The sequence below is a fragment of the Lepidothrix coronata genome, unplaced genomic scaffold, assembly GCF_001604755.1.
Source record: "Lepidothrix coronata isolate B3197 unplaced genomic scaffold, Lepidothrix_coronata-1.0 Scaffold18, whole genome shotgun sequence".
Classification (NCBI taxonomy): domain Eukaryota; kingdom Metazoa; phylum Chordata; class Aves; order Passeriformes; family Pipridae; genus Lepidothrix; species Lepidothrix coronata.
In genome coordinates this window covers 3,922,148-3,945,354 of record NW_016690198.1, presented here as the reverse complement: position 1 = coordinate 3,945,354, position 23,207 = coordinate 3,922,148, and the positions used below count along the sequence as shown (strand labels likewise).

General features: G+C 41.9%; 1 protein-coding gene across 7 annotated transcripts in view; it reads left to right on the top strand.

Moving 5' to 3' along the window:
* Positions 1-4,492: 4,492 nt before the first annotated feature.
* SEMA6A (semaphorin 6A) overlaps positions 4,493-23,207 on the top strand; it is a 135,039-nt gene continuing 116,324 nt past the window's right edge. For 6 of the 7 annotated variants that reach the window (XM_017807316.1, XM_017807318.1, XM_017807315.1 and 3 more), the window contains exon 1: positions 21,405-21,992. The gene's annotated coding sequence lies outside the window, so the exon portion shown is untranslated. Of the gene's footprint in view, positions 4,506-21,404; positions 21,993-23,207 lie in introns of those variants that run through there. The other variant, XM_017807313.1, reaches the window with a different exon arrangement.

The window sequence follows — 23,207 nt, the reverse complement described above, 5'->3', positions numbered from 1 at the left end:
CCCAGCATTTTTAACTAGGGCAGAATTTACACTAAAATTTGTTATTTTTATTGTTAAGTTCTTAACAGGCTTCTCTGGGTCTAAAGCTTTCCACAAGTTTCTGTTTTTAAGGATATGTAGGAAATCAAAACTCAAGGCATTATGAGAAAACAAAGTGCATTAATCTTTTTGAGTATTTAAATCATATGAGAAGGTAGACAAGTCACATCATTTTATTTCTAGAATTATTCTCAATAATCCTGCATATTCTAGCTGGAGAAGACTTTATAAATAAGCCCTAGACACAGTATACATATTAAGTTTATTTTTTTATAAATTCATATTTTCTCGGAAAACAAAGTCGAGTGATCTGTCTTACTTTCAACTCAGCAGATTAAAATAATCTCTTAGGGTCCTACTGAGAAAGAATTGTACAAATACTTCATCAACCATATTTATATAAAGCTTCACTACCAGCACCTCTGCATCTGCAAAGCAACATCTTTCCACAGCTCAGTTTGGGAATTTTATTTTCCCTTCATCCAACAGTGGTATCCTCAAAAATAATGAATGTTTCAGTCAGGGCTCCCACAGTTCTTTAAGAATACCACAAAGACTTCATGACTAATTGAAGAAATAGATAGCATGTGTCTTCACCAGACTTTATTTATTTTATGGACATTTTTCATCAACTTACAAACATTTTCTGATTGAAATTCCACATAATTTAATGTTCCCCATCTGGAATGTTAATACTCAGCGTGAAGAAAAGGAAGTCAAAGGGGGGAAAAAAAGTAACAACATTTCTTTCACTCCCATGTCAGTAGTACCAATTAGCTATATGAATTTTCCATCTGCTTTCACTAAAGAATACGTGAACAGCTGCATCCTACAGGAAGACAACCTGATGCAGCCAACAGAAACTGTCAAGCACCTGGTCATTTCCTGTCACTAGCTTCACTGCTGCTGCAGATAACACAGGCTTTGCCACCTACCTTTGTACAAACTTTAATAAAAAAAATTGCCACTATTTTCCTTTCTCCCAGTGAAATCCCTTTGCCTATTGATTTAAGTGTTTGGGGTTTATACTTTATGTGGATTGGTTTGAATAGCATAATGCTTTATGCCTGGAAATTTATAGGTCCCACAGTCTCTAAACAATAAGTACACCAAACTAATGCTGCAAATTAAAGAGAAATCAATTACTTTCTTTGGCATGGTCTAACTCTGCTGTTAATTGGGAATATATATTTTGGTGGGTAGTTGTATCTAATCTATTTATTTTCTTGAAGGAATACCTATCACTTTGCCCTTATGTTTCACAGTATATCATGCAAACTTTCTTATTCCTCAAATTTAAAAGGAGACAATAATTTTGACCCTCCTCCTCCCCTCCACACCACCCCTCTGAAAAAAATAAAACAACATGCATAGATAAGATGGATGGATGGATGGATGGATGGATGGATGGATGGATGGATGGATAACTTCAACATATCTCGCTAGCTGATTTATAGAACTGGAAGTACTGATATTTTCAGATGTTCTGCATGAAGTACAAAGTTCCTTGCAAGATACCTGGACCTCTTGCAGTTGTCTGCTGCCAAAAATTTTGAGGGAATACCTTTCTCTTTCCTCATTGTTCAGTCAATCTTCTTACTCACATGTTATTGTTCAGATCTCTTGCTGAATCAGTGAAAGGCTTACATAGAGGGAAGACCATCTGTGGTGTTAGGCAGAGAGTGAGAATGCTTTCTGGAAGTGTCAGGGAAATTAGGAGATTTCTGATCTTTTTAAACTCAAGGATTGTGAACACTGTAATTTTGACTTAGTTTGTTAGGAGATTTACCTGTCTGTAAAAACTGCCTTATAGACTATCTGCATTATCAAATGGGCTGATACCATGCCTGGGGTCTGCGGAACTCTAAATGGAAAACCATCTTCTTTAGAATAGTTTTTAAGATCTATATTCCTTCTAGTTCCAAATGATACAATAAATTGTCTTTCTCCTCAGTAATGATCTAAAACAACTGTTGCAATGGAGATTTTGTATTGTACAGGCATGCATGCACTGAGAATGCAGCCAGGGTTTGCTAACAAAGCTGTGCCTAGAAATAGGGAAGATTCTTAAACAAGCCTTTCCCTGTGCTCTGTGAAGGTCTCTGTTGAAAAGACTGTGTCTGTGTGGTCTTCCCAGGTCCTCAGCAAACACATGCTCACAAAACCAGCAGTAACACACAAGCCCACATCTGTACAGGAGCGTGAGCAGACTCTGGGGGATGGAGTTATGCTGGTGTAGCCTCATCGTTGCAACTGAATACTTCCGTTAGGCCAGCCCACACTGGGACATGTGACACAGCAATAGTTGTGCAGCAAATGCACTGTCGTCCGTGATTTCTACACAAACATTTGTGAATCTCCTGCACTTTTAACAGAGGCAATTGAAATACGGGGGTCAGAACTATGACCAACACGTGTCTTAGTTAATTGCAGGTGCTCATCCTGTGAAAAGCACAGCATAAATTTAAAGCATTTTGAGATACTTCATAAGTTCTGGGTGAGCTGTTTCATCTCACTCCTGTGTTCACACCTGTCCCCAAAGCACCTGTCCCTCATTTTTTCCTTTCACAATTGACAGCCAAGCCATTTTCTGGTCTTAGCTCAAGGAGCTAAAAAAACCTAATTACTTGGATTCTGAGTGATGATATTGTAAGCAAAACTGAATAAGGATCTTGGAATGCAAAATGCATATGAGTGGTATTCGGCAAACTAAAGTTGTGATGTGATTATTAAAATTCAAAGCAGAGAAGATCGATTAGAGATAACAGTGAGTTCTTTTATGGCATGTTTTACTAGTCCTCAAAACACTCAAATGTCTATATATCTATGAAAAAGCAGTGACATTTTAATATAAATATCTAACTTTTAAAGATAATATCTGAAACTAAAACTTCTTTTTTTAAGATACATTTAGATCCTTGAAGACAAACATTAATGACTGACTTTTGGATCTTGAACCATTAGGTTATTATGTTATAAAGGATTTTTTTTTTAATCAGAATATAGAAGCATACGGTTTATGAGAACCTTCTCTCTTCATAATCCATTCTGTTGCAGACATACCTCCATTCTGGTTTTCTCTTTTAGGCAATTGCCCTTGTCAATAACTGTTACATGACATAATTATACTTTAGATCTGAGAACAGAAGATCATAATAGGAGATTCTCAATTAATTTTCAAAGCTAATATCCATAAACCAAAGATTAAGCTTCATCAGATATTCCTTATTGGAGCTATTTGAGCAATGTTTATTCTTGACTCTTATTCAACACCTTCTACACTTGCTTTAGCTGTATACAGGCTCCTGTTTCAAAAGATTTATAATAGCTGTACCATTGTCTATAAAACCAGTTTCTCATACTCGGCTTTTGAAAATCTGCATCTATTCTGTAAGTTCCCAGCTCTAGCTTATCCTCCATAGAAACCTCTGAAACATCTAGTCATTATTAGTATCCCATAACAGTGTAACTCTCCCTTTAAGGCTCTTTTAGGATGACAAAATCTCTGGTAAGGGCTCCTGGTATATCAAGCTATATCATTATCCCTTCCGCTGTAACAGCATCCCCCTACAACAAACAAAAAAAACTAGTTTTGAAAATTGTTTCAGATTGTGTAAAGTATCCATTAGACAGATAGATACAGTATGTTATATATCTACATTAGATAGTAAGAAAAGTGGTTCATTTTTTCAGATGAGGGTCTGTCCTACTAAATGATTTGTTTTTACTGATTGACTCACTGGGTGAACGAAATGCTGCTAAGCAGGGAGTTTTGTCAGATCAAAATGATGAACAATAATTCAGTTATAAGTTGAAATAGAGACAGGTGTATTATCCTGCACTACTTTATTCAGAAAACAGGAGGATAGTGAACCTGTCAAGGTAAATTTATTTTTATTTCTTTTGATTTATAAATCCACACATTTTGCAGTCTTTAAGCTCGACACATTTTGTCATGTAGTAAAAGTTCATACTCTGAAGCATCAATCAGCATATGTGTCTAGGTACAAGGCAGAGATCTTTTAATTCCATAATTACCACTGTATAAACATATACACAAATCTATAGCATCAGTCACCAGTTTCTTTGGTGTTTCCCACCAAGTGTAGGGCTCTGCTGAGAGAATGCTGAACCAATAAAGAAATATTTAATGCCTTTCTTATTAAATAGAATGCCTTTCATTTAATCCCAATGGTTACTGCCAGGCTTAAGGATTGCAGCAGCAATAGCACACTATCAGAGAAAGGTAGGTGAGAGGTGTTTAAATGGAAGATGGTGTATTTGCACATTTCCAGAAATGTACCAGGAGAAAGAGAGACCAAAAGAGTGAGAATAAGAGGGAGAGGAGACAGAAAAAGAGAAGACAATGGTCATTCAAAGTGCAGGAGAAGCAGTGTTTGGGGGGGGGGGGGAAGCAACATATTAGCAGCATACAGCTCTGAGAAGCTCCACTGGAGAGACAGAGAGTGCAGCTTGAAGGCATTGCAGTGAAAACCATTGGCTGTTGTGTCAGTTTTGATGTGGTTCTATCTCTGACTGCTGCTGTGGTTGTTCGTGCTGCTCACATCTATCACTCACAAGCCTGAAGGAGAAGGCAAGCTTTACAGTAGCATTGGGTAGGTGTAAAAAAAATAGTAAAGAGAGCCAGCGGACTGAGAGGAGGAAGGAAATTCTTGGCTGTGAGGATATGTCAAGCCTGTCCTTCTAGCAACCCATTGTTTAAATCACAGAGCAACAGTTTAAGCTCCTCCAAGCAGTAATGTGCTGTGCCGTGCTGTGCTGTACTCCGCTGTGCTGTGCTGTGCAGGGAGTTACAGTTGTCTTGAGCATGCAGGTTTGTGCCAGAAATTGTCAGCCTCAGTTAAAATGCATGATGTTGGATGGAAGTATTTGTGCTAGTTCTGTGAGTAAAGCTTTATACTGGAGACTTCATAGCTTTATCATAAAGATTTCTTAAGGAAGAAGTTGAAAACGTAGTGCTCAGTGACTAACTTCAGATACTGCAAGCCAAGAGAAAAGATATTCAGTGGGTGTTGAACATGCTCATATCAGTCAACCAGCAGTATCTTCTTGTTTATTCTGGATTAATAATTTTCCTTCTTTTTCAAGTCATCACGGATTTTTTTTCCTTTTTCAGTGATACAATTATTATATAGGCAAAATCAACCACTATAAATGAATTCCTCATTCTATTTATCAAAGCTGTGGGACTCAAGCTATGTGTAAATGACAAAGACTAAAAAGAAGGCAACTTAATTAAAAAGAGATGAGAATATGAATTGATTTTTTTTTCCATGGTTCAAATTTTTTCTTATCAACCTCTATACCCTTTCTTGATGCACTCATGTGAAAAATAATGCTACTACTTGAATCAGTCCTTCAAACTCTTTTCAAGTCTACTGTGCACTCCAAACTTTAATGACAAGCACTTTAAAAAAATGCACTGCTCCACTGGATTTACTGGGAGTCTCTTAAGAGATTCTTCTGGTCAGCAAACTCACTTGAAAGCTTGACAATCTAGCCCTTTTTTTAAGTTGAAGAGGAGCTAATTTAAAATCACTGGAGAAATCAAATGTAGGAAATTAAAGCAGCAAATCAAGAGAGGAAAGGTGAACAGAATTAAATGGTCAGTGATTTAACTGGTATCATGTCCTCTGATCACAGATACTTTATGTGAACTTCAACTCCTTTCCTGCCAGTACTTCTTCAAGACTTCCAGAGGTGCAGTAGTTTCTTAATACACATATTATGAGTAAAAATAATCTTAACATATTTGTTCATAAATGCCTCCATTTGACTTCATGTTTCTATAGTGAAATAACTGTGAATATAAGCTATATGTTTAAAATGGCTTCCATGTAGTATGATCATGTGATCACCTAACAGGAATTAGACAATAACAGAACTAAGACTGGGTATGTTTTTTTTCCTTTTGAAACCAGTTACCAGCCCATTTATTTAAGCCATAACCCTGGCTTCATGGTCCTGAAACTAGTTATAAACTTGCTAAATCATTTTTTACTTACACCATCCCCACCCCCCCAAAAGCAAACAAACAAACAAACAACCCTAGCAATCTTCAAAGTAGGCTTCAGAAAACCAAGGAAGAAATATCAATGGTGCCTATGCCCCTTTTCATGTCACGAGCTAGTAATACGTGTGCTCACTCACTCAAGATCATCTCTGTTGTCCCCCCATGAGGATTTCACATGACATCTTTTGCAGCATCTTTTGCCTCTGTCAACATGCCAAAGTTTATTCCAAGATGATCAATCTCCCTGTTCATATCTTGTCAGCCTTACTGCTGTCTTGGTGCAATAGCTCTTCGGATCCATGACAAGAAGTGGGATAAGTGTCATAAACAGGGCTGGGAGTGACTGCCTCCCAAGCCTGGCAGCATGTCAGAGGCAGCAGCACTCCCCTGGGGCTTACCAACACTGAGTCTTCTCAGAGGGAGGGAGGAGAGGATTGAATCCAAGCCTTGCCTGAGCCATTGTACAGACCAGTCCCAGACTACTGCCACTGCAACCACGTCAATGCTAAAAATCTGCCCAAAAGTAGACTCCACTGAACTTGAAGCAGAGCATGTGAAGTTTTCCTCACTTCACCCCTCAGCTTCCAGGTCTGCTTACCCAGTCTGTAACTCACACTGTGTTAACCACTGGACGCACAGTACTGAATGACTGTCGTTAATCAGTTGATTCTTTAAATACTCCAACACTCAGTGACAACTCTGGCTCTCCAAGGTCAGCTTTCTGCATCCCACCTGGATTATCACCCTTTGATCTGCCAGGAGAGCTGTTTGTGTGATTTTCTCTTTAATACGTTTCAATATAGACGTGTCAGACTGGCAAAGCCATAATACTTGATTTGTCTAAGGTAGATAAAATGTTGTTTAAACAGGTACAGGAGGGTCTTTCATACCTATTCTCTCTGAACATATTTCAAAGACAAAACGCTTGCACTAAGCAGGAGAAATGTAGAACCATTGTAACTTTGTGACTGACTAAAAATAGCACGTCATAGGAACTTCTATTTTTTCCCCATGTCTACTAAAAAGAGAGAAAAGCTATTGTAAATATACTGTCCTGTTTTACACAGGACTAGATCTCAACCCTGAGATATAGTAATGAACTATCAAATCACACACAGAGGTTTTTGTAAAATGCAAACCAAGGACTCTCAAACGTATTTTAGGTCTTTGTTTTTGCTTTTGGCTGTGGGCTTTTTCTGCCTTTGCCTGCTGACTCCCATGTAAAAAAATAACCTTAAATTTTATCTTCTTTGCAGAAAACAGTGATCTCTTAATTTTCAAATAATTTAACTGGAACACAGGTGTTCATACAGTTTTTGTACTTGACTTTTTCAACATCTCAGCCCTGCGATAGGCACATGAAAAGACCTCCATGATGGTATCATGACCTACTCCCATTTAACAGACTCAGTGAAATCCTGCCCCACTGAACTCAAAGGCATTTTAAGGTAGATTGCTGTAGCATTGGACTCCTTACCTATTTCCAGGAACAGCCTAGAGAAATCTAGCAAAATGCACGACACTTTGAATCTAATGGATGAATAGTAGTTGAGGGCAAATTCAATGTCTCTGGCTTCCTGCTTGCTGCTGCAACTCTATTTATTAATTCTACAGTATGTATTTTATAGGCACCATGCAATGCCAGCTGAAGGTTACAACAGTAAAGCAGGAAAAAAGATGAGGACTACAAAGACACTGGCAGTTTATTTTAATTCAGCTAAAAAAAAGGTGACTTCTGCTTTTATCATCCTTTGTATTTGGCAAAGGTTAGAGTTTATCTGTTTCACGGGCTGCCAAAATGCTGAGTAGATCCTGCCATTGTCTCAGTGAACACTGAATTGCATATTAATTGAAGATCTAAGGCTCTACATCAAACAATAGAAGTGTAACCAAACATTGCAGACCTGGGACAGGAATGCCTCTAGAGCTAGATGGGAATGTTTGATTCAACAAGGCCCCCTTAAATGTTTCCTTCAGAAACATTGTTAAATCCTTTGAAACTTTGACAGTGTTCTGCTACTAGCTGCAGTTAAAAATTATTTTCTGGAGGTCAGTCCAACCTGCTTACCTTATGGTCACATCCAAATGATCAGTGTCAGGAACAGCCCCAGCATCCCAGCTCACAGGGCTGATTGAGATGACACATGTCACAGAGATTAAACACCTTACCTCCTGCAAGGCCTATTGATCGTGCACACAGGTGTGTTCTTACTGCTCCCTAATTAAAGGAGAAATAAAATGATTCCATGAGAAAAGCTGCTTATATCATCTTTCTAGGAGGTGTATGGGTGTTGCAAGGACAGAAATCAGCTGCCAAAGGAGGAGACCTAAACCAGCAAAGTGACATTTGTGCACTGCTTGAATAAGTAGATGAATTCAGTCACAGTGTAATGCATTAATAATTTCTATCAGACACAGACAAGAAGACATCTCCTGGATGTCATATAGTATATGCATACATATAAAATAAAAGGAGGCAGAGAGAACTGAGCATTTATTCAATATGAGACACCAATAATATAATGTACGTCACTAGAAGGGGAAACAAGGAATAATGCCTAAGAATTCAATGGATTCAAATCCATATAAAAACAAGTCTTATAATGATTCCAACATATTTGAGCTGCAGAAATTAATCTAAACTCTATGTCTGAATAGGTTTATTCTTTTATGGAAATTTGCATTGGGTCCAGCTTTGCTGTTCAGTCCTTCTTTTATACTGCTCCTGATCTAAAACACAGAATTCCAGAATTTATAAGCTTTCTCGTTTATGTATAACCCCTCTCAAGCATGACTTGTTTGTTCAAGAAAACTCTGTGACTTAAATGCCTGCTTAAACTATACAGAGATAACTGGCAATAGTCAGTATCATTGTGTCTAGTTAAGTCCCTTGCTTTAGAAGTAGAGTCACAAATACAGGTTACAGTGTGGATATGGTATCTTAATTGCATGCTAGCTACCAACATCCCTTTCTGGATCTGACTCCACCTAACTGCCCTCTGTATACTCTGTGCCAATCACATAGGATATTTTGCTGAGCAAATCCTTACACATAATTTTTCTCATTATACTTTTAATGCAAAAGGTAAATAGTGCATAGATATAGATTTGCAAGTATAAGTGATTAATGATAACACCTGTAATTTTAATGAACATTCTTTTAACAGAGAATGGATTATAATCTTCAGCAAGCAGTGGTATAATTTTAGACGTGGTCCAAAAGTCTAGGAATCAGACATTCAAGTGCTAAGTATCTGCCATAATTTTAAACTCTCAATGCTGTAAACTGCAGCCAGGAAAATTTGCATCCCAAGATTGGATATCATACAGAAAAGATCTTCAGGGTCCAACAACTTCTTACAGACTTCCCATAGAAACTTCCATCTCTACCTCATCCATATAGCTGACTCTTTCCTTCTGCCCAAACTTTGGGGATGCACTCATAGATATTTTCAGTAAATACATGGGGCAACTAATCCTTAAGATTTCAAAAAAGGATTGGTGAACTAAAAGATTTAAGGCTCTGTGTCCATGTTTTTTACACATACTGTAAGTAACAGAGGTTTCTAGAATTTCTTTTATTTCTTTTCTTGTGTCCATTACAGAGAGTTTGTCCTACAGCTACTGGAGCCAAAACAAAGAGTTCATGGTGTTGACAAGTCATTTATTACCAAGTGCCTCCTCTAAATAGTTAAACACCCATAAAACCTGTGATTCTGAGACATAGCAATAAAAATGAGAAAAAAAACCAAAACACAAAACAAACAAGAAAAAAAAAACAACAATAACAAAAACCCCCACAAAACCAAACCAAAACAAACAAAAAACTCCAAACACCAAAAAAACTCAACCAAAAAAAAAAACCACCAGGGAGATAAGGGAGTTAAGTTCAATGAGTTAAGATCCGTTCTGCATAAAAAACTCTACACTTTGCTGCTAACACTATAGCAAAATTATTTGACTGATGTCTGTATCTCATTGAATTCTTCCAAATGCTGGTTTACTTCATAATTAATATCTAGAGACACTAGCATTTGACAGGTTATATGTCCTAAATAAATCATATTTTGTGCTCGTGTTGAAATGTTCAGTTCCATAAACAAGGAAGTGAGTGTAATAGCATCACTCCTCAGTGAAAAAAGTTATAATGTAAAACTTGACTTCTAAGATAGAAGATACTATTTGTGATTTACCCAAGTGTTCAGAGGTGACTAACTATCCCCACACTGATTCAAGGTCTGACAATAAAAGAGTGCTTCCCAGGTAGTTCTTCCAAGGCAAACTACAACTTCAAAGGAAAGATCCATTCACGAAATAGTTACCAACAAGAGCTGTCAGATGGAAGAAAACATAGCAAGCAAGAGGCATGGCAAAATGGAAAGTACTTTTTTTTCACAGGGTGATATGTACACTGCAAAGTCAATTGGAACATATACTAAAATCTCTTACAAAGTTTCACATTTGTATTGCCACATACAATGCAAATAAGGAATAGACTGTATTTAATCCCCACTATTTTTTTTTTCCCCTCATTCACCACTACAATCATCTAATCCTAGTATTCCAGTCACATAATTTGAAGGCAATTAGTAGTGTACTGGAACCTTCTCTTCAACTCATCCAAAAAAGTGAATTGTTTAGCCAGTTTGGGGACAATGGACACATAGAAGTCCTACTTGCACACATCTGCATCCAATATGTTACCTCTTCTTCAGAAATTGTTGTCTTTTTCCTGTTGATTTGCTTGCAAAACACGTTAAAAGAGCCTCCCAATTTTGTGTACAGCCACATAGTGCAGATGGGACTTTTCAAAGAGGTGGTCACCCTGACTTAATTACCTGTGCAGTTATACAAGCTAAGCTAATAAGGCTAATTGAGTTTCCCATGTCTCACAGTAAACTCATCTGTAGAAGGCATCAGTTTACTGATCTAAATAGCTGGTGAATTTTGCCTGTTTTCTAACAAGTGGAGGACAGAGAAAATACAACAGTCACAGATATTTAAAAGTCCTCATTTACTGTCGTTTCCACACAGTACTTTTTTCAACACTTCCCTACCCAACTTGATGAATTGAACACAGGGTATTTCCTACAAAATGTGGTCATATTGCTGTATTTTAGGTTTGTAACAGGAGCCACTTGTCTGGCAGCACAACACATACTTTTTTCCCATCCTAAATCCAGAAGGCTGAGAAGTTGAGTTTATCAGTTCAAAATTAGATGTGGATATACAGGAGTCGCCCGAGCATTTTTTTGCAGCCACATATGCAGCACTGGAATACCCAGCTTGCTTGTTTCATTGTATTTCCTCCCAAAGAGGAGCTCTAAAGAGACATTTCTTTGGCTGCTGAATGTCCTGTATTCTCTCTCTTCACTAATCATGCATACTGTGCAATGTGGAGTTTGAACTGCTAAGTATAGTGTGATTCACTTTCTCATGTGAAAAAAAAGCAGGACTTTTGCACTTCACATCAAAATCAGAGAGTTTGTAACTGCTGGGACTTTTAATGATTGATGAGAGCTTTGGCATAGTTTTATTTGGAAAAGAGGGCTTTGAACCCGTGGATGAAATACCAAGAGGAGAGACTCACATAATGGGCCCATCTCCCCTAATCTCCTCACTAAAGAATACACAAGGAAGAAAAACAAGGAGTCCCTTGTAACCCTTGCAGTGACGAGCGCCTCATTTAATGTATTCAGTTACTTATTAGTAGGCCAATATAAATCTAGCACAACAGTGTGCAAAGTCAGCAGGGGGTCTGAATCCTGATGTTATTTTTCCCACCACTGAATAAATGATCCCAACCACCAGCTTCAGAAGCTCATCCTCATTAGTATGTATGAAATGAGTGGAATAAGCACTGAGAGATTTATATTGTTCTGTAATCAATTTAATTAATAAGAGACAGTGCTGATTTCTGGGAGAAAGAGGCAGTCTCCACAGATTCCTGCGCACCTTTCATTGCTAGTAGTGATAGAAATCTATCACAGCATGGCAACCTTAATAAGTGCACTCATCATTTTCTAATCCTACTGACATTCATTAACCAGACATCTTAGCAACATGCATTTTATAATCTGCCACCATCACTAAGGTCACTGTAGACTTTTCACTATAGCTCCCTACTTACAAGGTTTTGTAACTGTGCTGGAAAGTTTAAGGATAACCAAGGAGTACTTTTGCAGTAGTCTTGCCAACTTTTAAATTCCGGACAAGCCAAATCAAAAAAGAACAACAGAAATGCCATTCAAAAACAAAATAAAACAAAATTTTAACCCTTCCTCCTTCCCCCAAAAAAACCACAAAAAAAGTAAACAAAAGAAAACAACCAACCAAACAAAAACCCACAAAAACAAACAACAAAAACCCAAACCAAACCAAAACCTAAACGAAATGAAAAAACAATCAACCAACCAACCAAAACCCTCACATCTATCTGTTGGTGCCTGAGAACATAGTACGATTTAAGTCACTGTGAAACCAGTTCTCAAGAGGCAGGAATGATATATTCATTTCATTAGCATGACTTAGACTGTGGGGAAAGGTGGTTTGTGTATGTCTTATCTAACATACAACAAGACTACACCAAAATCTGTATTTGAAATTGAAAATCACTGTCTCACTACACTGAGGTCAGCTACAGTTTTGCAATTGGTTTGAGTAAGACCAAGACTGAACCAGACTTTACAGTCTGAGGGGAGAGGGTATTTTATTTCACACTTTTGATCTTCCTAATTTTCTGTTTTCACATATTTAAGAGCCATGTTTACAAACTGGTTAATGTTACAGATTTGCATGTTGGGTGATGATCTGGTCCCATGAAAGTCCATGACAAAACTCCCAAAGACTTCTCCAAGTCCACTTCTTTTCCCCAAGCAATTTAGTCCACATCAAACATAGCACATTTATAAATCCAGTTTGATTTTTATTTAACTGAACATCCAAATTAAAGATTTCAATTGAGCACAGGCCCCACTAAAAATTTAATACTCCAACATCAAGCTCTATTTGTGTCTTTGACAGAATGTGTAAGTAGATATTAAAATGCACATATGTTTTCTGCTGATTTTCTGTGAACATCGATTCCACACAGGGTTGAAAGTACAATCCAAAAAACATCCACAGGAAGTCCTTACCAAAAGTGAGAAACAATGTTGTCTTCAGGACAGATCAAATAAAGAGACCAAGAGTATTGCTATAAATGATACCCTGGCCAAGAATATGTTAATTTGTTTTTCAGTTAGTGGGAGTTTCTTCACTGATGGCACAAAAATGAGGATTACTGTGGTTTATTGCATGCAAGCTGATGTTTTCCTCCATGTTCCTTTTTCTTTAGGCATAGTCTTGCCACTTCTCCACCAACAAGGTATTCTTCTTTATCTGCTAAACTTCCACATATGCACTGTTAAGTACACTCTAAAAGACTATGGTTGGTATGATGGTTTATGGAAAGGACAATGGTTTGAGCCAGGAATCAAATATGCATCTCCAAACAGTGGAAACACTCTTTTCATGGTGAGTTAAACTGACTTAGCAGTCAGTTTCTTCATGGTCTCTTGTCCTTTATGTTGGATCAGTGACTAATGTTCCAAATGGCTTTTGCTCACTTCCTCTCAATCTTGTCGCATGAATATCAAGCACAGCAGAGTGACTGAAACTCACTAAGGCAGGACTGGAATGTCTAGGCTGTGATTTACCTGAGAGAGGCACAGTGGAGAGTAGCATATAGGTAATGATTGCCAGGAATGAGCAAACACAGGAAGTCTCTACTTCCCTTCCCTCATTCCTTGGTAATAGTGCAGACTTCATTAGCAAATGCTTTTCAGCTCTAATAATCACCAGGAAACTCCAGACTACAACCAGACTGGAGGGAGGGAGGAAGGGAGAGGTTGTACCTGGCAGTAATGCTGTACTCATCATCATCCTCAGATGGGCCAGAAGCTATCACCTCTGCATACAGTAAGAAATACCCAACTCCTCAGCTACCCTCAGTGAAGCTTCTTGTGGAGTAAAACTCTTTTAAATACAAATACCATTGGCAGAGTACAGGTCTGGAAAAATCTAGACTACTGAATATAAGTGTCCAGAATTCTTATTATTACTTTTCCTGGCTCAGTGCAATACAGGGAAAAGCCAAAAGAGAGCCCTTTCTGCACCAGTCACATGAACTAGAGTTAGAAACACCATTTGATCAGTTTTCCTCTTGGGAAAAATGATTACAGACAACCAGACAAAGGAAAATATCCATTTCAGCTTTTTTGCTGAGTAATATCTTTGCTAGACAGAGCATTCTCAGAAATCACTGAAAAGACCCCATCAACTACCCACTGTAACCCATAAAAAACACACTGTGCTACAAACTAACAGCTTATCCCATATTCTCCATTGGAAAGGAATAAATTTCTGCTCTTCCCTGTGAGACACTGGGGACATTAACTGAACCTCGGTGAGGGAAGGTGCACAAGGAGAATGTGAGAGACGTTTCCCTTCACTTGGTTTTGCCTTGCTCACAGGTGTGAGGCAAGAGGAGCCAAACTCCATCTATCCCACACAGGATACATGACTGCTTGTCACCTTGGTGCCTTTTTAGACTGACTCACCATTCAACCTGGAGCACTGTTGTTTCCTGGCTATCCTGTGTCACTTTTTCCACGCAGAATTGGGTCCAAATAGGTTGTGTTGGGAGGTAATTGACACTGATGAAAATTGTTGTGCCAAAATCAGGACACACACTTTTCTTCCCAAATACTTTGTCATGTCTTTCAACACATTTTCAGTCACTCGTCCGTATCCTAGCAGGCCATAATGTGTTTGACATTAATTTCTCCATTAGTATTTAAAAATATTCATATTATTTAAAAGCAAGTGTAAACCTAGAACAACTCAGTCTCTCATTTCTTGAATATTTCAACTCAGTAATCTCACAAGGTCGAAGGATAAAATCTGACTGAAAGATCGTTTCCTGTCAGCTGTTCAATGGTTAAGGTTTAACCAATCCCATTTTTCCTACATTGCGTTATTATATCTCGCTAATCTTTTGCTGCACACAGAGATTATTTGCTTTCCTCTCTCCTTGTTTCTCTTCCTTCCTTTTTCTTTCCTCCCAGCACTTCTCTCTAGTTTCCCTCCTTCTTGCCCACTGCAGATTCTGCTTCATAAATTTTCTCAGCTGGAGCCTTCTTCTAGTCTCTTCCATTTTGTCCTGGCTCCTCTTTTCCCCTCTGTTCTTCACATTTCTCCTTTTAGTTTGTCAGTTGTATATCCTTTTTCCTACCCATTGCCATCAATTTGAGGGTTAAAAAAAAAAAGAAGAAGAAGTCAGCTGGATGAGGTTTAATGTTATGAATTAAAGTGTGTGTGTTGGGGAGGAGGATGGAATAAAGCCTCTTTATTTCAGATACTGAAACCATTAAAGGTTTCTCTTTGGTAATATTGTATTGCCTGGCAATTCCACGTACTGAATGTTCCTAAGGGCTCAGTTCAGCTGAAGGGACACTGAAAGCAATGATTTTGACTCAATAAACTAACCATTTCTTATTATTTAAAATTGGCTTAGCTCTCAGTTTGATGCTGTAATTGTATTTAAAACATTTTTATTATAATATTTACTTTTTTCAGTGCTGTCTTTTCAATTACGATAAGTTTACACTCAGTTACCCCATCTAGATCTGAAATGTTCATTGTTTTTTTGGAGAGCCACTGCAATGGTTCACTTTGGACCATATTTATCCTCTGCAAGAGCATAGGCAAAGCCAAAACAAATGTCTTTCCTCACTATTCTCCTTAAGTTCTTGATCAAGCCTGATTTTATGGAGTCCTGATGAGAACAGAGGATTTACCCCAAGAAAACTCTATTAATTTACCTTAACTTTCCAATCAAAATATATTTTGCAAGTTTTCAAAGAGTCACTTGCTGTCCTCAATCCTTAGTGTCAAACCTTAATCATATAATGAGAAACAACAGCCGAAACATTTTATTCTGTTCAGTTCCTCACTGTACTCAAAAAGGATGCAACACCTAAGCACAATGTTGGAATCGCTGGGTGTGTGGATCTTCTGAAATAGTGAACTAAAAATGTAGAGCACAATACTTGAAACTAAATCATCATGAAGTACCTGAGGAGCATGCTGTCTTCTCTCATAGTAAAATTGAGGGGAAATAGAATTTGAAAAGTCTGGTTAGATGCTCTCTCTATAGTTTCTGATTAATTTTCCTCTCAGAGACTCTAACTAGAAGAGACTAATGTGAGATCATCAACATCCACTGTGTGAAAAAATTAAGTTTCCCTTTATGGAAAATCCAATAGAGTTTAATAGCAAATAATTTTTCTAGTGACTTAAGTTTAAGTGCCTATGGAATACAACAGATCAGTTATATTCCTGTTGTGGAGCTCTTCAGGCTAGTTAAAAAGCACTGTAAGATCCCTTCCTCGCGAAATTTTACAAAACAGAACATCAGCAGGTGAAATCAATACAGATGCACCAACATTAATAACATTATGTTAATTTACACCACAGGAGGATTTGGCCCACGTGTGTTTAGAGTAATTTGATAGTGAATCACTGCAAATTTCTGTTGGCTTTAACAACTGTTAAATTCTACATCACTTACCCATATTGATCTTACATGCTATGTTGTTTTCCTTTTTTTTTTTTCAAAGAGGAACCACTCCCTTCACCATATGGTTCAGCCGCTATCCACAGTATTCTTTGCTTATTTCACCATCATGTAACACTCTGCTCTTCTGGGAATTAGATGACACAGTGACATGTGAATGTTGCTCACAATGCAACATGAATTTCTGCTGATTTTTCTGGCACAGTACAGCAGGGGCTGACCAGGGTAGCCTCCTGCATAAAACATCTGCTCTGCAGCCTTGCTTGCCTTCCAAAATCCTCCATAGTTGTAGAGACCAACCTGCACAGAATTGGCAGAGAAACACTCTGGATTCCCAGCAGAGGCAAATCCTTCAGCGAAGGATCTCCAGTGAGCGTTTCAAACTATTTTGCTGACCTTTCAAAACATTGCATGGTCCTTGTTAAGCATGTCATGTCAGCCTACAGTCATCTGCATATCCATTTCGAAGATGTCTGAACAAAGTGATTGGGAAAAGCGAATCCATATATGCCATCCAGCAACCTAAAAATGTGGCATTTTTAGTAAGGTCCTCAGTTACAGAAAGAATTTTGCAGGGATTCAACATTAAAAATCGCATCCATGGAGGAAACTCATTGTTCTTAATCTAATCTGATTTTACATGTTCAGAAAGATCCGTAAAATGTCTAGTAGTGCTCACACTTTCATACTATGAACCTCACTGCAGGAGTCAACTTGGCAAAAGACCAGTTGCCATTTTACTTTGGGAGGTTGAGAATTGTGCGTATGTTAGTTTTTATAAGTCTTCTTTACTTTAGCTGCACTATACCCAAGAACAGCTTCTGGCTGAAGAAAAATCTGCCCACTCTCAACCACATTTTCAGCGTACAGCTAAGTTTGGTGAATTCCCCTGAAGTGATTAAAAGAAAGATCTTATTTTTCTCTGCGTAGGAGTAATTACTTTGCCAGATATTCAATAATCTTGTCTTGACAAAAATCATATTTGCAGTTTGATGTGATTTCACTATTGCTGTAAGATTAAAAAAGTCAACGCTTTTTTTATATAAGATGTGCCTGCATTCAACATTTTGTTTTTATTTGTGGTGAGATATATCTCCACAGGTAAAAGCATCTCCTCTGATGCCAGAACAGGAGAGATAAAAAAAGGAGTACAAGCCCTTCTCAGATTACAGGCTTCAAGTGCCTCATGGACATCAAAACTATCTGATACCTTCTGTGGGGCAAAATCCTCTTGTGTTTCTCAGATAGCTGTCAAAATCCTCAGCTCTACCACTTGTGTGTTGTTTCTTGACAATGTAAAACTCTGCTGCACTCTGAACTTTTGAAATAGGGGCAAGAACAAGCTGAATGGAATGTTGCACATATTATTCTCATGCAGGAAGATAATGAACGGGGCTGAGCTCAACAAGGTACCATTGCAACCCTGCAGCCCAGCTCCTCAGAGCTATATCTAAGGGGATGCTGCTCATACTGTCACATGACTCTGGGAAGTTGGTAGAGTAGAAAATATAGATGATTACAACGTGGGGCTCAGTATGGCAATTAGCATTGAATTTTGAACATCCCAACTGAATGTGGCAGTTGCTGCCAGTGAAAGAGACCCAAATCCCTTCCTCAATATAAACCAGGTGTCCCACAAAGTTTAAGTCAACATATTTCATATAGGATGGGGAAAGAAGGGTAGAGGTAACATCTTCTTATGAACTCAAGTCAAATCTTTGGTAGAGATCTACTCTGCAAACGGGTTGGAATGAGTTGAAGAAGTTCTCTATAGCTTGTGTGCATTGTTCAGATAGGGCTTTTAAAATGCACAGCTCCATGGAGACCTCACCAAGAATTTGTGACTGGAAAATCCACTGCACTCTACTGCTGCAGCTGCCAAAAAGCAGCCAGTGAAAAAAATATGTCTTTTCCCATCAATAAGGGTAATAATTCCCTTCCCCAAGCCCATGTGAGTAGCCCACAGTTAACTAGTCTAGGCAAAACAAATAAGGTTGTGTCTCTGTTTTCAGAAAATCTGACAGCATGGAGAATTGAGATTGACATTAAAGTACCAGGAAAAGAGCCTAAAAAACTTGGTGGGAGAGAAAAGTTGAGAATAGTTTAATGGATTGGGTACCGAGTGCGAAAAGGAACAGGGAGTCAGGTAAAACAAAAGACAGTGGGTTTTTAAGCAATGAAGACAAGTCTGATTTTGTAAATCAGTTCTAGTAAGCTAAGAGCAGAAGGAGCAGCAACAAAGGACAGAAGAGCTGGCTCTCATTTTGGCAGAGGGCTATATGTAAAAGGGCTACAATGTGTGATTTAAGAGAAGAAGTTAGGGAGTGCAGGCTTGGAAATTAAAGACAGAGAAAGAAAATGGATGAATAGAAAACACTTTCATAAAAGAACCTGAACATGAAACGTCTAGGAACTGATGCCTTAGCTAGTACCAGTGTCTGGAAAATAGGATTTTTTTAGTGCTGCTTCTTACAGAACTTTATTCTATAAAAATCTGGTCTGTATTTTTCAAAACCCTATTTATAGGAGGGGAAAGTATTCTCTGTCAGAGAGCCTTTTTTTGATTACTGAAGAAATGTAAGTGTAAAACAAACCATTCAGTATTGCAGAAATATTCGTGAAGTGTCTGAAGCACACAGTAAAGACCAAACCTAGATCTGCCTACAGTTCAAACCCACAACAAAGTCAGTGGCAGTTTTGAACACCTCAAAACGTATGCAGTGATTGAACATAACATTATGACAGGATGTCAGCATTTGCCATTGTCAAATGGGTATTTTCCACAAATCCTGACTATGTTCAGTCTCTGTTCTCATTTCCTGGCAGAGGGAGAAGTATCATGATATGATCTAAGGCTTCTTTGTGGAAATGGGGTTAGGGGTCTTTGCAAATCAAGGTACATTCATGTAGTTTACGCCCCTGACACACACTTGGGTACCCAGAAATTATTTGTACCACTTGTGTTTCTCTAATTGCTTTCAGGACTAGGGTAAGTTTGTTTCACTAAAATTTATCTGTCCCCAGCAATTACTCTGTCTTAGATTTACAGGGGCAGAAAGAAAAAAAATATATATTAAGTCTCAGTTCCTTTGGTGAAAAATTACACTATATACATTCAGTTTAAACTGTCAGAAAGGAAAGAAGAAACTTTTCCTTGATACAGATGAATGTTTTCCCTTGTAATCTAACAACTAGAAATTGAATGGCTATGTGGTTAATTTTAGAACCCAAATCAAGTACAGAACCAAAACCAATGTCTCAGAGTCCTTTCATGATCTGAAAATAAAAGGAAGAAAAAGCAACTGTGATAAAAAGTAGTTATTCTAATTTTAACGCCACACTTCGTGACCTGACAGCAAATCCCTTAGTTGCATTCTGTTCTTTCACTTATCTGGTTGGGGAAAAAAATAAATATAAATCATGTTAAAGTAATTCCACATGTAAATGAATCCCCTGGAAATCAGATACCTTCGCGCTCAAGTAACTAAAGGCTTTCCTCTCAGCCTTAACTCCAGCGAGATCTACAGGGTGGAAATGACTGCTAAAACTCTTGAGGAATCGCATGCCGCCGTCAAGGAAACAAGCACGCGGGTTTTGCAGCTCGAAGACTTTGGGCTATTTTGTAGGGTTTATAGCGCAGCCCGCTCCCGCAGCTTGTCCGCTCCAGCCCCGATGCTCTAAGAGGTCAGCGGCGCGCGGGAGCAGGGGGAAGAACCACAGGACGGACCCACGGGCGAGCGAGACGAACCCGTGGAGCAGCGGCTGAGCTTGCCTGGCCCCGGACAGGTTTGCGGGCCTCGCATAGGTTCTGCACCTCCCGCTCCCGCTGCCGCCGTCCTGGCACCGCGCCGGGGCAGAGGGCGGCTCGGCCGCCGTGCGCGGTGGGAGGGAGCGGTGCCGGCACATCCCCGGGGCTGGTCCGGGGATTACTGCCGGCGGCGGCGGCGGGGGACCTCGGGCGGGGACGGGGAGAGGGTGGATTAATGTATTAGCGCCGCTTGCTCCTGCTCCCGGCTGGATCGTCTCCGAGACAGGGATTAGCGCAGCCAGCGACCACCGCGGCGGGACTGGGGCGGAGGGAAGGGGGAAAGGCGACAAGCGGACGGCCAGCTGCAGCCCCGGTCCCGCTCCCCCCGGGGACGCGGGGGATGCGCCGAGGGGCACGGCCCGGTTCCATGCGCGGGGCTGCGCTGCCGCGCCCCCGTCCCCCGAGGGGCTGCGGAGGCCGCCCTCTTCCCCCCACCGCGCTCTTAAGGCGCCCCTCGCCGACTCTCCGCGCCCCGCCGGCGTGCAGCGACTGTGATGGCTGGAGGCGGCGGCATCTGCGATGGGGCGGGCGAGGGCCGAGCGCGGCGGGTCCCCGGCGCAGGCACCTGCTCGGCACAAGCCCCGTGCCGCCCGGCCCCGACCCCGAGGTGTCGCTGGCAGCAGCGCCAGCAGAGCCGCGTACCCCCGTCCCGCCCGGCCGGGCCCTCCTCCCGCCCCTCCCGGCCGGGCTCCCTCGGCCTCGCCCGGCCCCGCCCCCCCGGGCCCTGCCCCCTCCCGGGCGCGCGCCCCGCCCGCGGCAGCGGGAGGGGCGGGGCGGGGCGGGGCGCGGGCGCGCCCGCCCGGCGCGCGCCAGTCCCGGGCTTTGTCTCCGCCTCCGCCGGCGGAGCCGCGTCCCTGGGGCAGCGCGCGGGCGGCGGGGCAGCGGCGGCGGCGGGAGACGGGCGGCGGAGCGGTAGCGGCGAGAGAGAGAGAGAGAGAGAGGGGGAGAGAGGGAGAGAGGTAGCGGCTCCCTGGTCCTCGCCGCGCACAGTCCAATGCCCGGCAGCCCGAAGCAAGGAGCGACTGCGCTTTCCTTCCGTGGCACAGCGAGTGCCTCCTGCCTCGGAGTTTTCCTGAAACAGCCGTCACAACGGGAGCACTTTTGGTAGAAAGGGACCAGAGGGAGACCACGAAATGACTTACCTCCCGAGGCTCGGCTGAAGGGGACTCGCTGGAGTGGAACCTTAGTGGAATTTGGGTCTGGAGAGGAGTTGCTAACGCTTTTTTTTGTTTTTTTGTTTTTTTTTTTCTTTTCTTCTACCTGATCCCTCCCCTTTTCGCCCATCATTGGAAATGAACAAATTGCTTTTGCAATTCAGAAAGTAGAAATATTAAATATACCATCCCCCTGGAAGCATACATGTAGTAATGACAAAGGATTGCAAAGGAGAGAGTGGCTCCAGTTTCCCAGAGAGATCCCCTAAAATGGATTACTAAATGGGACACTACATCAGCTAGTTGTCCTCTAGCTGCCCAGATACATGCACCGAAAAGGTACAGTACTCCCCCGTCCGTATTCCTGTTTGGGGGTTACTCGGAAGGGAAGGCTCCCGTGTCGCCCGGGCAGGCTCGGAAGGAGCGAGGGTGGTGTGTGGTTTGAGGCTGGTTCCTGCCTTCTGTCTCGACATCGTTTGCAGCGCGTAGGGAGGAGGAGAGTCGCCCGCAAGTGCACACGCTGCGCTTGCTGTTGCCACTTTCCCGGCATCTCGTGGCTTCGTCTTTCTTTTATCTTTTTTTCACCCCCCCCCCCTTATTCTTCCCTCACTCCCCTTCCCCCAGTTGCCCAACACCTAGCCCCAGTTGTCTCCCCTAGCCCTTGGCACGGCTTGCATGCGCGGCGCTGGGGCTCCTCGCCTCCCTCCGCCGAGTCCCGCTCGCAGGGGGTCGCGCCCGCCGAGGCACCGTGGGGCGGGGGGCAGCCGCGAGACGTCGGGTCTGAGGCCGAGGCCGCCGCCCGCCACCCCGGGCATCATGTGGGTCTGGGTGGTGGGGTCTTTGTTACAAGAACTATGTGGCCGCTCCGTGCAGAGGCGTAACCCCGCCGTCTCTGCTCTTCCCGCGAGGTAGTTGGGTCGCGGCCGATGTATTTATTTACTGGGCTTTTTTCCAAGGCTGGGTTGCTTTTTGGGGCGAAGTAGCCTGGAACCAAGGCAACTTCTTCCGCGGAGCAGCCCTCGGCGCAGCCGCGGGCTTTGTTCGCGATTGTGGGGTGGGGGCCGCGGGCTCCCGTCTCCGCCCGCTCCCCGCGAACGGTGGCCGCCATACCCTCCGCCCTGGCCCCGCCAAGGTGGGCTGCCGACTGCCCTCCCGCAGCCCCGCGGAGAAGGGTGGCTTTGGGGCAGGGATGCTCCCCGCCCCTGTCTGCCTGGCGCCACCACCTCTCCCCCGCGGGCTGGTGGCTCTGCTAAGCCGCTTCTGCTCGGCCGGGGAGCGCAGGCAGACGGGCTGGGGAAGGTCGGACCCCTTCGGGGCGGCCCGGCGGGCGGGGAGCGTTGCGAGGCAGCCCAGCTCTCTCCGCCCAGCACTCGCCCTACCGCTCCAGCGGCCCCTCTCCGCCCTCGGGCCCTGCGGGAGCTGGACAAAAGGGTGGAAAAGGGAAAGTTTTTTTAAGGGAGAATAGCAGGGCCGGCCCCCGAGGAGGGGCCGCGGGCTGGCGGCGCCCCGCAAACTCCTCGCGCCGCCGCGGAGCGGCCGGGCCGGCTCCGGGGC